Source organism: Stomoxys calcitrans, chromosome 1 (genome assembly GCF_963082655.1).
Source record: "Stomoxys calcitrans chromosome 1, idStoCalc2.1, whole genome shotgun sequence".
NCBI lineage: Eukaryota > Metazoa > Arthropoda > Insecta > Diptera > Muscidae > Stomoxys > Stomoxys calcitrans.
Window position 1 is genome coordinate 110286080 of NC_081552.1, and position 18541 is coordinate 110304620.

Sequence of the window (18541 nt, forward strand, 5' to 3'; positions counted from 1 at the left end):
TTGAAGAAGGATTTCGAAGGGCCTAACATAACTCACTGTCCCAAACTTCAGCAAAATCGTATAATAAATGTGGCTTTTATGGGCCTAAGACCCTAAATCGGCGGATCGGTCTATATGGGGGCTATATCAAGATATAGTCCGATGTGGCTCATCTTCGAACTCAACCTGCTTATGAACAAAAACAGAATCTGTGCAAAATTTCAGCTCAATATCTTTATTTTTAAAGACTGTAGCGTGATTTCGACAGGCAGACGGACAGACGGACGGACATAGCTGATCAAGAATATATATACTTTATAGGGTCGGAAATGGATATTTCGATGTGTTGCAAACGGAATGACAAAACGAATATACCCCATCCTTCGGTGGTGGATATAAAAATAATAATGTAGTAAACTACATTAGCTTATAAAGTCATTTCAAATACATTAAATAATGTTAAATAAGGTATTCTATTAAACAAATTGTTTAATGCTTCCTTCGAACATGTAAAAAGGAAGTATTCTTTTCCTGAGACATCCCACGCATTAAAAATAACGTATTTTGGAATCAATATTGTATAGAGGTAATCGATAACCGTCTCATATACCATTGATTACTTTAAGTATGGGTTAAAATTACCTACCTGGGATGCATTGAGAATTATATCGAAGTTAGAAGATGCAATTCGGGCTCTCTGTATTTTAATTCTCTCAAAAAAAAAAAAAAAATGTTTGTATCGAACATTTGAAATGGCAGCTTAGGGTTTTCAATGCAAGCATAGACATCAGCAGTTGTAAAATCCTTTATTTGTTTATCATGACTTAGAAATTAATTAAGAAAAAATGCGTCCTCGTCGTCATCGAACTGCAGTTATTGCGGAGATTCTGCTTCATCCGCTTGGTTAATGACCTCAGTGTTAAACACTTCAGTACGCAACCATAGATTTTGCAAATATTCCAAAGCATCCGATTTCTGTTACAGGTTCTGAGTATGGTAAAGCTGAAGGTCCAAATAAAGGCAAGCCTCGAAACGTCCTTGTTTTAAAAATTTTTTAAAGCGTTTTCCATGCTCTTGAGCCTCTCACTCGAAATGAAACTAATAAAATTATTTTCCTTTTTATTAGGTTAGGTTAGGTTGTAAAGAGGGTGCAGATATTAATCCGCCCACTGCCACTATGGACATTCACCTGAGCCAGTAATCGGCTTGTTGTGCGCTCTAAAAACTATAAAGTAACCTCTAAAAATTTTAATTTAGGAATTCCGTGCTTCTTACAAAATCCTAAATTGTTTTCAATACCACTCCCTTATGTTGGTTCATGTCTGATATTGTGTCTCCACCTAAGTACCGGTATCTATTGGACGCGAAAGTCGGGCAATGGCATTGGCAAACTTTTCGGACAAAGTTCACATTTTAACCATTGGGCATAAGAGTCCCCAAAATGTAAACCCTCTCCGTAGTAACATAGAAGAGATTTTTGAAAAAAATTCAAGGCTTTGCAAAAGGCTTCCATGTATGACCACAAATCCTCATTTAGAGTAAAGTGATCTTCTAGCATATCAGCTTTTTCAAATTTCGCATTGTTCAAGACATGGCTGGCATAGAGTATATCCTTTATCATGATATAGCTGGAACCCCACTTCCAACGAGAGTCCATAAGGGGGATACGTAAGTTGTGGATATCGAAAAATTCATAATAACCATTTGATTTATCATTTCAGAATTTTGCTAAGTTTCGACATTCCATAAAGGGATAGAATATGATGGATTTCTTGAAAAGACATGCTTGGATAATCTTCAAAGCGTTTAATTTCTCCAAGGTATTCGCTATTACCAGTTGGCTTATTAAAATGCTTTTTAGTATGATCCCAGCACGCAACTAGATTTGATTACAGCCGATATTAAATTTTTTCAAAATCTCCTTGACATGATTTTCGGTAAGAGGGTCTCCTCACTCTGGTGTAGATCAATTAGGCCCAGCAAACGAGTATCCAACAGCCCTTCTAGGCCAACTTGAGCTTTAAGCCAGAACGTTTTTGCCTGTGCATTTACATCAGTGTCCATTTTCAATATCAATGGGCTACTTGTCACCATATTCAGGGCTTGCCTACTTTTTAAAGGCTTGCAAATGTCACATTTTTGTCTTTTCATGTCATCTATTGAAAATAATTGCATTGGTACGATTTGCGATCATTAACGCACATCATGACGGCTTGAAAAAATATTCCAGTGCTGTGCTGCAATGTCAAAACTACCACCATGCGATAAACTCTTATAGCAGCAATACGGCATACCTGCAATTCACCTGTCAACAATGTAAATTTTGAAAATATTTGTTGCGTGGGCGGTGGGTGATACCCTAATGGGCGTATCAACTGGGAAACGGAGGACAGCGTTTGAGCCTCGTGGCCCTGCGAACAGATGATTCCGGCGGTTGGCAGTTGTAGGCCGGGCTATATTGCTCTATATGCGGCACGGGCTGGACCGGATTGATGGGCGATAAGGTGGAAAGTCGGGCGGCAGGGTATTGGGAGACATGGGGGCCTAATGGGGGTGATGCTTATTGAGAAGTCGTCGAATGTGCGGAGACCTATACAGACCGTGTAGGTCTGTGACTGACGATGGCATTCCTGGCCCTGCGGCCATTGGACACACACACACGCATAAGGGGACTGCGTGCTTTCTTATGCATGTATTGCGGAGGCGTGCTAGCTGGCGACTTTTTGCCGTTGTTTTTTTTTTGGCCACAGTTTCCATGCGACCCTTTGCTAGGAACTTGGCCGTCATCCCCTCTCCAGCCTATCCTTGTGGGCTGGCGTCTGATTTTTCGAGGAAGGGGGCCTGACCCAGTTTTGATGGGGTATTAAGATCTGTGCCTGGGATTATACCCAATGACAGATTGATTGCTGTGTTTCTTGTTTTTGTACACACAATTGCCATATTAGTGCCAGAGGAACATTTTGATATTATTTTTTGATATGTAGTTTCTCGGCTGGGCAATTGTGTGTATTCTTTTTCGATGGCAATTGGCGGAAATGAAGTGTGGTCTGTGACAGCTGTGCGTGTGGCTTGCCACCCAGTTCGAGACAGATGTTTTTAGTACAGCAGAGATGCCACCTAGTTAGGGTTACCATGACCTACTAGATTTTCCACCGCTGCGTTTTTGGACAGAATGGCGGCGATAGTTGTTGCTGTAATGATTTGCGAATAAATGGGAGAAATGGGAATTTATGGATGGAGGGAGAGATTGCAAAGGATGGGGAAGAGTGAGAGCGTCACTCGCAATGGGTTATAAAGGCTGCGACCGCAGCAGTGACCAACATTTTTGCTGAAGTGTTGAGTGTGCGCGAATCAGATCCAGGAAGGCAGACAGTTGAAGTTATTTTTTTTTAAAGAAAAGCGTTACCGTGTTAAACGTGTTACGGACAAAGACATTTTTTTTAACGAGAATAAAGACCCCATTGAAGTAAGGAGAAATAAATCAGTGTTCGGTCTATATTTATTATTTTGGGGAATTACCCTTTAATGTGAGTTATAAGTGTAAATATGTGAGTGATTGTTTTATCGGTACTGATGTTTCTTTTTTTTTGTCTCTCCATTCTGCTTGTGTGTAGTGTCCCAACAAAACCTATACTGGTTATTCCTGGTCTCCAACAGGCTCAGACGAGCGGAGGCCAGGGTGTTTTTTTTTGTTTCTCCCCGGATCCGATTCTTGGTCAAATCTGGATAAGTCCACCTTAAGAAGTAACCTATTTGTGAGAGAATCCAAATTAATGAGGCTGCCTGTGAGGTAATAAGATATAAGTGTAACTTACTGTCCAGGCTGGTGATCATAAGCTCTTTGCTGGAGCATAACCGCCTAAGATCGGGTTGCCAGAAGTACCCTCAGGCTCCACTGGGTACGTTATCGCGCCAACACTATAAGAAAAAGAAAAATAATTTTAATTATAATTGATAAAACAGAAGTTCATAAAGATAACTAGGTTAAGTTTTTTTTTGTGTATGTTGTTTTGTGCCATCAACGTGTCTTGTATACGAGGTTTCTTTTTTGGGTTAATATATATATATTGTAAGGGTTATTAATACCAGGTCTTTTATTAATTTTTTTTTTGTGAGTGTAGGATTTGGGTGTAGTTTTGCTAAATATCCTAGATTCAGAAGTAAAATTTTTGGTTCTGTTTGGATCGGAAAAACGTACGATTCCCACGACTGTTAAGAGAGCTCTTTTAGGTAGTCTATTAGAAACCATTTGCGAGCCATTAAAGGGCTGGATAATCGATCTAGGTTATTGTGTGCAGAAAAGCAGCAAATCTGAGTCAGTGGCTCACATCTAATTATTACCCCTCATCTGGTGTTAGTGACTTAGTTTTTGCGTCTTGTCCAGATATTTTTTAGAGAAAATTAGACGAAAATTTGTAGGTTAAGGATTATATATGTAACTCGTTTATTTTTATCTTTTCTTCTATTATAATAAATGTGAATATGTCTATATAATTGTTTTTAAAACCAAAAATGATGTGCTAATACTTTTTCGTGAGTGGGGAAACTGAATGCGATAGGTATGTGAAGTGATTATGTGGATTTTGGGGTCCTTATAACATTACTGTCACAGGAATTTAAGGACCATGGTAGGGAGGGCGAAGTGTGGGAGCGGAACACCAAGCTCCTGCCGTAGAAGAGTGTGTGAAGTGTGTTTATGATCGTTTTTTTTTGTTTTATATGTCGAGATCAGAAAACAGTATTGTTCGTCCCTTGGACTAGAGTTGGCGGGTTGGAATCCTCCCCGAGAGTGAACCGAGAGCTGCGGGCGGCCACTTTAGTGCCGAACAAACAGGGCCGTAACAGTATGGCGCCCAAACTTAAATGAACGCCCAAACCATTGAGAATGGAAGGATAAAATGCCGCGAGCAATGGCGTCAGTAAATGGCGCACTTTAGTGACGTGTTCACTTCAATGGCGGCTGGTCAATGGCATAGGCGGCGATATAATGAAGTGTAGTAACAACGAGACACTTGACAATAGCCTATAGGGTTCAATAGATACAAGAGGGTTATCGCATTTTCAATTATCTTGCTGATATTGCTGCCACAATTTGGATTTGAATTGGGATTGAGTGCAATATTAGGTATAGGTAGGTTGTAAATTAGGATAATTCTCTCCAGATTACCTAGGGTCAGTGCAATAGCTTGTTTCGTCTATTTTGTAACAAAGATTTGTATTGTGTATGACCTGTGTAGTATGTCCATAGTTTTGTTTTGCAGTGTCCATAGTGACGGAATGTTAAGTGTAGGGAAAAGTGCAATAGCTGACGTAATTCTGATACGAGATATGTTGTGGATTGCGAGTTACCTACAATCGCGAGATCTTTTGGCTTAATAAGATATTGAGCAAGACTGCCGCGGTAACAGTTCCAATAGTTTGTATTTGAATTTTAGTGATTAACGTCCAATCTATCAACACACTCTTTTAGGCCCAATCTGGGGCACTTAAGGAACATAGAGAGAGAGAGAAGACCATTCCACCACACAACCTTGAAAATATGCATTCAGTAAACCTCCTCGAATATTTTATATTAATCAAAAAAAAAAAAAAAAAAAAAAAAAAAAAAAAAAAAAGTTTTAGTTATTTGCTGGTTTTATTTTTCTATTTTAGTGTTTTACTTATATTAACCATCACATTTTATATATATATATATATCTTTATTTTTTTTATTTTTTTTTTTTTTGTTTTTGTATTTATTAATTTATTATTTTTTTTTACAGACTTTTTTTTTTAATTTATTTTTTTTATATTTATTTTTTTTTATATTTATTTTTTTTATATTTGTTTTCTTATATTTATGTTTTTGTATTTATTCATTTTTTTTATATTTATATTTGTACTAACACCGTTCTTTATCATTGATATTAATAATATTTTTTTTTATTTTAGTATAAGACAACTAGTAAATATTTCATTTTTTGTGTTTTCATTATATTTATGTTTAGAGAATAATTGAGTGATTTTTTTTTTTTTTTCTCAATTTTTTTTACTTGACCGATTCTTTTATAGAGCAATACTTTCGTTCCCAAAAGCTGTATTTCCTGCTGATGAGTGAATACACAGAGGGGAAAAGAATAAGCAAAAGAAATCGACTTTTGGCATTCGATAGGAGTAGGGTATCACTTCAGAAAGAACCCAAATACGTGAAAGGTATTGACGGCGGGAGGATGCCTGGCCCACAGGACGTAGACCCGTCAATAATAGATATGTCGCATAGTATTAATATTCCATTTCAACCCGCAGGCAGGTCAGCAGGTGTTGTTCCTATGGACGTTGCTGGAAATCCTCAGGGAGCGGCAGCTATGGGGGGCCATTCGGAGGATATAGCTCAGATGATTCGCGGGATGGTGATTGAAACTGTGAAAGACTCACAGCACGATTTGAGAGGCCTGGTACAAGAGGGCATAAGTAGAGAGATGGAAAAGGTTAATGCGGCTATAGGCAAACTTGGGGATGCGGTCAACAATTTGACCACTGTAAGAGCAAACATAGGGCTTCATGAGGCTAATGGGAGGGATGCATCGGGAAAGTGCCCGAGTCGTCAACTGCCTTCGCCCCCGAACTATCAAAGTGATAGCGCGCCTGGTAGTGCACAAAATCATGTGGTACCGAACATCTGTCAAACGGGGCCTAACAGGGGCATCAAGGTGGAGCGTTTTGGCTTGAACTTTACAGGCAACCCTAATGGAATGTCAGTGGACGATTTTATCTACAGACTAGAGTATTTCCAAAAGCATTACAAGCTGGCATGGGAGGAAATTATGGATGAGGTGCATATTCTCTTATCAGGACCAGCTCTAGACTGGTTCTGGTTACAGCAGCGGAACAATGCAGTTACCGACTGGCCATCATTGAGGCACGCCCTAACTGAAAGGTACAGAACTAGGCGTTCTTGCTTCGAGGAAATGCGAGATATTTTAGAGAGAAAACAAATGCCAGGGGAGAGTATAGACGCATTTTTCCATGATATAAACCTGATGCGATCTAAACTGGAACGACCCGTATCGGAATATGAGATGATTGGACTGGCAAAAAGGAATTTAAGGAAATCTCTTTCTAGCATCGTATATTCGATGCCGGTGTCTTCTTTAGAACAGCTTCGAATAGAGTGCTTAGAAATTGAGAAGACCTTCTTTAAAAAGGACCATGGTTTTGTCCCTCAGCCAATAAATAGACAAGTGCGAGTTAGCGAGGTTTTGGAAGTTAACGACCACTACGAGGAGCAAAATCCACAGGAGATGATCGAGGAAGTCGCAGCCGTAGGCTCTGCAATAGTCTGCTGGAACTGTCAAACCCCAGGCCACACGTTTAGGGATTGCCCGGCAACACAACGCAACCTCTTCTGCTTTAGATGCGGTAAACCGAACACCATAAGTCCAAAATGCGCGAATTGCCGGGCGGGAAACGCGAAGAAGAACCTGGTTGCAGCGGGGAACCAACGTTCCGTGGAACAGCCCGCAATACCCCAAGCGAAATAGAGTGCGGCGCACCCGGATATCAGTCGGCCCGCCACTATCTACCACTAGAAGTAAGACGACGCAACTACGAAGTCGTGAGAAACAGGATTTTTGGAAATGAGACTTGGGAAAGCCCCATGTCGATAGTAAAAGAAAATGATGAAATTGTAGAAAATCGGAAGAAATTAAGTAAGAGAATCATAAAACTAAGAGAACGCCAAAAGGAAAATAAAAAGGTTAAAAGATCGATCTGTGAGGCCCTATCCAGATTCGTTAGTAAATCGGACCCAAGACCCTACGCCATTGTGGCCATAGGAAATAGAGAGATAAGGGGGCTACTAGATTCTGGAGCCTCAGTAAGCCTATTAGGTTATGGATGCCGGGAGTTAGTCCAAGACTTAGGAATGAAATTAACGAGTTATTACTCAAACATAAGAACGGCGTCTGGACAACCCCACCGGATTCTGGGGAAAGTTTTCGTTAATATGAAATACAAAGGAGACGAGAGAGAAATCTGTCTATACTTGTGTCCAGATCTAGAACAGCCATTGTACCTGGGGGTAGATTTCTGGAGAGCTTTTGAATTAGCTCCAGAAATTTTTGGCCTAGAGGAAATCAGTATAGAACTGCAGAGCAAGATTCGTGGGCAGTCGAGCCAAGAGAACACAGATATGCATGAGCTGTCCTCAGAGCAGCAGAAAAAACTAGAAGAGGTCGTGCGAAAGTTTCCGACCTTCGAGGAGAACGGACTGGGGTGTACCACACTGGAAAAACATGCAATCAAATTGATAGAAGGTGCAACTCCAGTTAAGGACAAGCATTATCCTTTGTCGCCGGCGGTCCAGGAAATTGTCTACAAAGAGATAGACAACATGCTTGCGTTGAAAGTAATAGAGGAAAGCGACGGGCCGTGGAGCAATAGAACGACTGTAGTCCGGAAACCCGGGAAAAACAGGTTCTGTCTGGACGCCCGTAAGCTTAACGCACTCACGATCAAGGACGCATATCCTTTGCAGAACATTGACGGCATTCTAAGCAGGATAGATCAAACCTATTTTATAAGTAGCGTCGACCTGAAGTACGCATTTTGGCAAATTGAGTTAGAAGAAGAGGCCAAGCCATATACTGCCTTCACCGTACCAGGTCGACCACTTTATCAATTTAGGGTAATGCCGTTCGGATTATGCAACGCGGCTCAACGCCTTTGCCGATTAATGGACCAAGTCATACCCGCTCGTCTCAAGTCCAACGTTTTTATATACCTCGATGACTTATTGATTATAGCCGATGATTTCAACACTCATATACGCATACTGGGGGACGTGGCAGATTGTCTACAAAAAGCTAATCTCACCATAGGGCTAAAGAAATCTCGATTTTGCTTTCGAGAGTTAAAGTATCTAGGATTCATAATAGGTGGGGGAATGTTGAAGACAGACCCGGAAAAGGTCAAAGCTATACAAGATATACGCCTACCCAGATCGCCCAGAGAAGTGCGCAGTTTTCTGGGTACAGCCGGCTGGTATAGACGATTCATCAAAGATTTCGCATCTATATCAGCCGCGCTGACGGATACGCTGAAGAAGGGTCAGAAATTCTCATTGACTCCAAGATCGGTAGAGGCATTCGAAACACTGAAACGGGCGTTGATCTCGGCTCCCGTGCTGAAACATCCCGATTTTGGGAAGGAATTTTTCATTCAATGCGATGCCTCTGACAGCGGCATCGGAGCAGTATTGTTTCAAAGGAATGAGAACGGAGAAGAAAATCCGATCGCCTTCTATTCACAAAAGCTTAATTCCTGTCAAAAGAATTATTCAGTGACAGAAAAAGAGTGTCTCGCGGCAGTTTTAGCGGTTAAAAGATTCCGTCCCTATGTTGAGTTAATGAAATTCACTGTCATCACCGACCACGCCAGCCTGAAGTGGCTAATGTCACTTAAAGATTTAAGTGGGAGATTGGCTAGGTGGTCCTTGCAGCTGCAAGCCTATGATTTTTCAATCGAGCATCGAAAGGGCGCGGACAATGTAGTTGCCGACACTCTTTCAAGGATGCCAATAAACGGCAAGTTGGAAATAGAAGAGGTGGATGTCGAAGACTGCCTTGACTTCGAAACTAATGCCTTTGAAAGCGAGGGATATAAGGAAATCCGGGAAACAATTGCAAACAACTTGGAAAGACTCCCCGATCTGAAGGTAGATGGCCAGAAAATTTATAAACGGATTAAGAGCAATGATGACGGCGTCGGAGAATTGGAATGGAAGCTGTGGATACCCGACGATATTACCTATGTACTTATAGAAAAGGCGCATGATAACTTAACTTCAGGGCATGGAGGCATAGCCAAGACCTTAAGTAGGTTGAGAACATTATATTATTGGCCTAAAATGGCAAGTCAAGTTCGCCAGTACATACGAAACTGCCAAACATGTAAAGAGACGAAACCAACAAATCAAATTCTACATCCCGAAATCGGAAACGAAGTGGTGACGGAAAGACCTTTCCAGAAACTATATATAGATTTTCTGGGGAAGTACCCAAGATCAAAGAAGGGAAACGCATATATTTTCATAGTCGTAGACCATTTCACCAAATTCACATTTCTCTGTGCCATGAAGGAGGCCACGACTCAGAATGTGATTCAGTTCATGGTCCACGAGATCTTCCACAAATTTGGCGTACCTGAAACTCTTCATAGTGATAATGGGAAGCAGTTTACAGCCAAGGCATTCGAGGAGATGATCGCAGCTTACAAGATAAACCATATAAAGACCGCGGTGTACTCACCTCAATCTAATGCGGCTGAACGGGTTAATCAGTCAGTTTTGGCCGCTATTAGGACTTATGTTGAGAAGGACCACCGAGATTGGGATTTATACCTCTCGGAAATTGAATGTGCCCTTCGAACGGCAGTCCATTCCGCTACAGGTGTGAACCCGTTTTTTGCTCTCTTCGGCTTTAATATGTTCACCAGTGGGTCAGACTATAAACTTGCCCGGAAATTACAGTCCCTAGCCGACCACCAGATTGTGCAGTTGCAGAAAGGAGATAAGCTGTCTCTCCTGAGAGAGTCTATAAGAGAAAATATGCATAAGGCCTACGAAACAAGTGCGAAGAGGTATAACAAAAAGGCACGAGTCGTGAAGTTTACTCCAGGGCAAGAGGTATATCGCCGCAACCATGCCTTGTCCGATTTCAGGAATAACATAAATGCGAAATTTTCCAAGAAATTTCTTAGATGCCGAATAAGGAAGCCAGTGGGCAATAATATGTATGAGCTAGAGACCCTACAGGGCAGACCTTTGGGTTGCCATCACGCCAAAGACATAAAGATTTAAGATAAGTGCAATAAGACTGTGATAACGATCCCGAAGTGCAATATAGGTTTAGTGGAAGTTTTCGTCCTATATGTGTGAAAGTGATTGTTATTAAATGTCTTATGAGGATACGACGTTTGCCAATGCGGAGATAGGTTCAGACATTGCGAGAAAGTTACCATATTTTGTGAGATATTTGGGATATTCGATAATGGGCTTCTATATTACATTAACGGAGATGAGATGGAAGTAAACTCACTGGATTCAGACTGCTTGTGGCCGTAGAGTTGGACGCGACTGCACATGGAGTCTTGAGACATTACCAGCATCGGTGGTGCAACCCGGACCCGTAAATGGTGCTTTGACCTACGGAGGTTACTTTAGGCCACAGGGTACTGTTCAGATGTCAACCGATTAGCGAAGCAAACTGAATCAGTGAATTACCGAATAGACTTGAGCCCGGCTTGCGAGATCTCAGGGTGTGGGAATTCCCCACGTTGAGAGAGCATAACACGCAAGCAGTAATGATAGAGGAGGACAGGAGGGGAAACGACTATGGCCGCAGCGGGCAAACGGGACAAGGAAAAAGGTTAATTATAGTGTTAGTGAGGCCATTGCGAATAGATTGGGGGTTATGATATTACGTTTGTCTTACCCTTATATATTACCATTTGGATTGGGTGTTTTTGATCACTATCTTCTGGGTGTTTGTTTTTGTGTTGATAGTGTTTCTGGGTATGAATTCAGCCCACTTATGTCGGGAATTGCGTGGCAAGAGTTCGCAGAAAGTCTGTGTAGGTGTAGGTGTCATTTGCCATCCCAATGAATGGTGGAGTGCACATGAGGGATATGGGTCGACTATGGATGGCCACCGAACTTCGGTTGCGTTGCCAACGGCCGAATGTGTTATAGAGATTTTCATTTCTATATTGTATGGAATACTTTTTTACAGTTTTTAGTAGTGGAAATACTTTGATTGAATGAGATTATCAAAAATTACCGACTTTTTGCTTCACTTTTATACCGTCTGGCAAGCAGCCATAGGAGTTGCAGTTTGCCCATTGTTTTGCACAACGAATTTAACCGACGAGTGTAGTTGTCCCATTTATCAGTTGGGTTCAAGGTAGAAGATTAAGGTTGAGCAGTCAATTATTTTTGCATGTGCCATGACCGGTGTGGCAACAGAGAGCGCTGACTTAGTACACTCCAGGTTTTTTTTTTACTGGAAAGGTATGCGACAGACCTGAAGTTTTATGGCAAGTGGTGGCTTGATGGCTCATGTATTCTATCTTGGTATTTTCTTTTAAGGATGCTTCATTCTGACTAAGATCTCGTTTTGTGATTGTTATATATGTATATTTACCAGTTACCGGGAATTACATGACTGTAAATACTAGCATTTATCCCGGCCCACTTCGCTACCCCTTCTTTAGTAGTACTTTCGTTTTAGTGTTAGACTTTCGAAAGACCATGTGGTCACCCTATTTATAAAATTATGAAGTCTTGTCGTATTTTGAGCATGAGATTTCAGAAATCTATCCACTTCCGTAAGGAACTTACCAAATAGTACTAAGAACAAGGATATTTTCATTAACCACTTTGGTATTACTTTCCAGGATGTTTTGACAGTTTTTTTTTCGGTCGGGGAAGGAAATGAAGATGTGAATATAGCCCAGTTTTGGGTGGCTCTAGGTCGATCAGTAAAAAAGGAAGAAAAAAAAAAAGAAAGGAATGTACCAGTTGTAAGAGAGTCCTTTAGGCATCAAACACATATTTCCTGGTTGTGCCTACATGTCAAATTTCAGGACTTGCTCAATCCGCTGGAAGGTACGAGAGGGGGGTAAACTTTCTCCAGTTTCCGATAATATTTTTCATATTTTTTCTATCTACCACCTGTATTTCACGACAACGATCATTTGAGCCAAATTTCGGAGTTCTAGCCCTAACCGATCGCACTATGCAGAGCTCACATGATTCTTACCCTTTTGGTACTTTTCAGTACCCCATTTACTCTTTCAATTGATGCTGCTAGGGTGTGCCTAGGTATCGAAATTCAAAGCTCTGGCTCATTTGACGAAGAAGGGGCAAGAGTACAAGCTGCGGTGGTTGACGTTCTATTCCTCCCGCTTCCGGTACGATTTTTTTTGATCGGATGCTATGTTTTTTTTTTAAGACGTCTTTAATTTTAGCCCGGAACCATGATTCTGGCCAAGACATACTTACTCAGGTAGTGTGACGCGGACAGTTGAGAACGATTTTTTCTCGTTGAGTACACTATCTATCAACGAGCTTTCATGTCGGTTGGCTGTGTGTGTGTGGTATAGTGATGGGCCATGACACACGGGCTGGACTACGCCCTGTTGGGGGACTGGGCCTTGGTAGGGATATCGAGGGAGGACTTACCTGTGAATGGGTACTGTTGACCGGGATGGGAGATCATATATGCGGGGGGGCGATGGATAGGATGGCTAGTGAGATTCCCATGTTCTGCTGGAAGGGAATGAATCCAGATTAGGGGGAGTTTTGACAGATGAATGAGACCAGACTCACCTAGGTTGACTCACGGGTGGCTTTGTCCCGCATACGTTTATCCTGTCTAGCCGTGTATTGCACTAACCCGCACATCGCCGTTTCCATCATACAATATGAGGAAGCGTCGAAGTTTTGTTGCGTGGGCGGTGGGTGATACCCTAATGGGCGTATCAACTGGGAAACGGAGGACAGCGTTTGAGCCTCGTGGCCCTGCGAACAGATGATTCCGGCGGTTGGCAGTTGTAGGCCGGGCTATATTGCTCTATATGCGGCACGGGCTGGACCGGATTGATGGGCGATAAGGTGGAAAGTCGGGCGGCAGGGCATTGGGAGACATGGGGGCCTAATGGGGGTGATGCTTATTGAGAAGTCGTCGAATGTGCGGAGACCTATACAGACCGTGTAGGTCTGTGACTGACGATGGCATTCCTGGCCCTGCGGCCATTGGACACACACACACGCATAAGGGGACTGCGTGCTTTCTTATGCATGTATTGCGGAGGCGTGCTAGCTGGCGACTTTTTGCCGTTGTTTTTTTTTTGGCCACAGTTTCCATGCGACCCTTTGCTAGGAACTTGGCCGTCATCCCCTCTCCAGCCTATCCTTGTGGGCTGGCGTCTGATTTTTCGAGGAAGGGGGCCTGACCCAGTTTTGATGGGGTATTAAGATCTGTGCCTGGGATTATACCCAATGACAGATTGATTGCTGTGTTTCTTGTTTTTGTACACACAATTGCCATATTAGTGCCAGAGGAACATTTTGATATTATTTTTTGATATGTAGTTTCTCGGCTGGGCAATTGTGTGTATTCTTTTTCGATGGCAATTGGCGGAAATGAAGTGTGGTCTGTGACAGCTGTGCGTGTGGCTTGCCACCCAGTTCGAGACAGATGTTTTTAGTACAGCAGAGATGCCACCTAGTTAGGGTTACCATGACCTACTAGATTTTCCACCGCTGCGTTTTTGGACAGAATGGCGGCGATAGTTGTTGCTGTAATGATTTGCGAATAAATGGGAGAAATGGGAATTTATGGATGGAGGGAGAGATTGCAAAGGATGGGGAAGAGTGAGAGCGTCACTCGCAATGGGTTATAAAGGCTGCGACCGCAGCAGTGACCAACATTTTTGCTGAAGTGTTGAGTGTGCGCGAATCAGATCCAGGAAGGCAGACAGTTGAAGTTATTTTTTTTTAAAGAAAAGCGTTACCGTGTTAAACGTGTTACGGACAAAGACATTTTTTTTAACGAGAATAAAGACCCCATTGAAGTAAGGAGAAATAAATCAGTGTTCGGTCTATATTTATTATTTTGGGGAATTACCCTTTAATGTGAGTTATAAGTGTAAATATGTGAGTGATTGTTTTATCGGTACTGATGTTTCTTTTTTTTTGTCTCTCCATTCTGCTTGTGTGTAGTGTCCCAACAAAACCTATACTGGTTATTCCTGGTCTCCAACAGGCTCAGACGAGCGGAGGCCAGGGTGTTTTTTTTTGTTTCTCCCCGGATCCGATTCTTGGTCAAATCTGGATAAGTCCACCTTAAGAAGTAACCTATTTGTGAGAGAATCCAAATTAATGAGGCTGCCTGTGAGGTAATAAGATATAAGTGTAACTTACTGTCCAGGCTGGTGATCATAAGCTCTTTGCTGGAGCATAACCGCCTAAGATCGGGTTGCCAGAAGTACCCTCAGGCTCCACTGGGTACGTTATCGCGCCAACACTATAAGAAAAAGAAAAATAATTTTAATTATAATTGATAAAACAGAAGTTCATAAAGATAACTAGGTTAAGTTTTTTTTTGTGTATGTTGTTTTGTGCCATCAACGTGTCTTGTATACGAGGTTTCTTTTTTGGGTTAATATATATATATTGTAAGGGTTATTAATACCAGGTCTTTTATTAATTTTTTTTTTGTGAGTGTAGGATTTGGGTGTAGTTTTGCTAAATATCCTAGATTCAGAAGTAAAATTTTTGGTTCTGTTTGGATCGGAAAAACGTACGATTCCCACGACTGTTAAGAGAGCTCTTTTAGGTAGTCTATTAGAAACCATTTGCGAGCCATTAAAGGGCTGGATAATCGATCTAGGTTATTGTGTGCAGAAAAGCAGCAAATCTGAGTCAGTGGCTCACATCTAATTATTACCCCTCATCTGGTGTTAGTGACTTAGTTTTTGCGTCTTGTCCAGATATTTTTTAGAGAAAATTAGACGAAAATTTGTAGGTTAAGGATTATATATGTAACTCGTTTATTTTTATCTTTTCTTCTATTATAATAAATGTGAATATGTCTATATAATTGTTTTTAAAACCAAAAATGATGTGCTAATACTTTTTCGTGAGTGGGGAAACTGAATGCGATAGGTATGTGAAGTGATTATGTGGATTTTGGGGTCCTTATAACATTACTGTCACAGGAATTTAAGGACCATGGTAGGGAGGGCGAAGTGTGGGAGCGGAACACCAAGCTCCTGCCGTAGAAGAGTGTGTGAAGTGTGTTTATGATCGTTTTTTTTGTTTTATATGTCGAGATCAGAAAACAGTATTGTTCGTCCCTTGGACTAGAGTTGGCGGGTTGGAATCCTCCCCGAGAGTGAACCGAGAGCTGCGGGCGGCCACTTTAGTGCCGAACAAACAGGGCCGTAACATATTTGAGAAAAAAAGAAAACCCAAAGAGATTTGTTTACCTGTTATAAGATGGTGTCAAACGAATATTTGACAAAATTGGTGGCGGCATTATAAAACCTTTATCCCTATTTCGTAATTAAGTATTTTTACTTAATTACGAAATAGCAAATAGCTGTTAAATACCATACATTTTTGCGGTATTTATAGTACTGTATTATGGTCCATATACTTGCGAGTTTTTCATCTTTTACATCTCCATACTAATTTTGTTAAAGATAGCATAAAATGCTATTGGACTCTGAAAGGGTTTCCAGAAGCGTTTACTTAAAATTGTGTGAAATTACAGATTTTTTTGTTCCCAAAACGTGACGTTTTGTATATGGTAATAAAAAATTTTGTTATACCCTCCACCATAAGATGGGGGGTATACTAATTTCGTCATTCTGTTTGTAACTACTCGAAATATTCGTCTGAGACCCCATAAAGTATATATATTCTTGATCGTCGTGAAATTTTATGTCGATCTAGCCATGTCCGTCCGTCTGTCCGTCCGTCCGTCCGTCCGTCCGTCCGTCTGTCTGTCGAAAGCACGCTAACTTCCGAAGGAGTAAAGCTAGCCGCTTGAAATTTTGCACAAATACTTCTTATTAGTGTAGGTCGGTTGGTATTGTAAATGGGCCATATCGGTTTATGTTTTGATATAGCTGCCATATAAACCGATCTTGGGTCTTGACTTCTTGAGCCTCTAGAGTGCGCAATTCTTATCCGATTGGAATGAATTTTTGCACGACGTGTTTTGTTATGATATCCAACAACTGCGCCAAGTATAGTTCAAATCGGTCCATAACCTGATATAGCTGCCATATAAACCGATCTTGGGTCTTGACTTCTTGAGCCTCTAGCGTGCGCAATTCTTACCCGATCAGAATGAAATTTTGCACAACGTGTTTTGTTATTATATCCAACAACTGTGCCAAGTATGGTTCAAATCGGTCCATAACCTGATATAGCTACCATATACACCGATCTTGGGTCTTGAATTCTTGAGCCTCTAGAGTGCGCAATTCTTATCCGATTGGAATGAATTTTTGCACGACGTGTTTTGTTATGATATCCAACAACTGCGCCAAGTATAGTTCAAATCGGTCCATAACCTGATATAGCTGCCATATAAACCGATCTTGGGTCTTGACTTCTTGAGCCTCTAGCGTGCGCAATTCTTACCCGATCAGAATGAAATTTTGCACAACGTGTTTTGTTATTATATCCAACAACTGTGCCAAGTATGGTTCAAATCGGTCCATAACCTGATATAGCTACCATATACACCGATCTTGGGTCTTGACTTCTTGAGCCTCTAGAGTGCGCAATTCTTATCCGATAGGAATGAAATTTTGCGCGACGTGTTTTGTTATGATATCCAACAACTGTGCCAAGTATGGTTCAAATCGGTCCATAACCTGATATAGCTGCCATATAAACCGATCTTGGGTCTTGATTTCTTGAGCCTCTAGCGTGCACAATTCTTATCCGATCAGAATGAAATTGTGCACGCCGTGTTTTGTTATGATATCCAACAACTGTGCCAAGTATGGTTCAAATCGGCCCATAACCTGATATAACTGCCATATAAACCGATCTTGGGTCTTGACTTCTTGAGCCTCTAGAGGGCGCAATTCTACTCCGAATGGAATGGAATTTCGCACGACGTGTTTTGTTATGATACCCAACAACTGTGCCAAGTATGGTTTAAATCGGTTCATAACCCGATATAGCTGCCATATAAACCGATCTTGGGTCTTGACTTCTTGAGCCTCTAGAGGGCACAATTCTTATCCGATTTGAATGAATTTTTGCACGAAGTATTTCGTTATGATATCCAACAACTGTGCCAAGTATGGTTGAAATCGGTCGATAACCTGATATAGCTGTCATATAAACAGATCTGGGGATTTGACTTCTTGAGCTTTTAGAGGGCGCAATTCCTATCCGATTTGATTTTTACTTTCAACAACTGGGTCAAATAAGGTTCAAATCGGTTCCTAACCTGATATAGCTGCCATATAAACCGATCTGGGATCTTGACTTCTTGACCCCTAGAGGTCGCAATTATTATCCGATATGCCTGAAATTTTGTACGACGGATCCTGGTCTGAATCGTTCTATAGCCCGATACAGATCCCATATAAATCGTTCTCTCTATTTTACTTCGTGAGCCCCAATGGACGCAATTCTTATACGAATTGGCTGAAATTTTACACAGGTCTCCAACATATTGTAGTCCGAACCGGACCATATCTTGATATCGTTTTAATAGCAGAGCAACTCTTTTCTTATATCCTTTTTTGCCTAAGAAGAGATGCCGGGAAAAGAACTCGACAAATGCGATCCATTGTGGAGGGTATATAAGATTCGGCCCGGCCGAACTTAGCACGCTTTTACTTGTTTTTTGTTACCAATTATCGTTATTAAATGTGAATAAAATCATTTTATTCTTCAATTAAAAATTTTCTTAAATATATTAAACTAGCTGACCCAGGCCCGCTCCGCTGCGCCTTCTTTTACATTATATGGAACAAAAGTTTCCTTGGA

The 18541-nt window shown here is 41.2% G+C and overlaps 1 long non-coding RNA gene across 1 annotated transcript; it reads right to left on the reverse strand.

Annotated features, from left to right (window-relative positions):
- Nucleotides 1-3460: 3460 nt before the first annotated feature.
- Nucleotides 3461-15029, reverse strand: LOC131994056 (uncharacterized). Its single transcript, XR_009396402.1, has 4 exons — nt 14942-15029; nt 14646-14875; nt 3795-3897; nt 3461-3728 (listed from the first exon to the last, which is right to left on the reverse strand). It is a non-coding gene; the product is annotated as an uncharacterized LOC131994056 (long non-coding RNA).
- Nucleotides 15030-18541: the final 3512 nt, after the last annotated feature.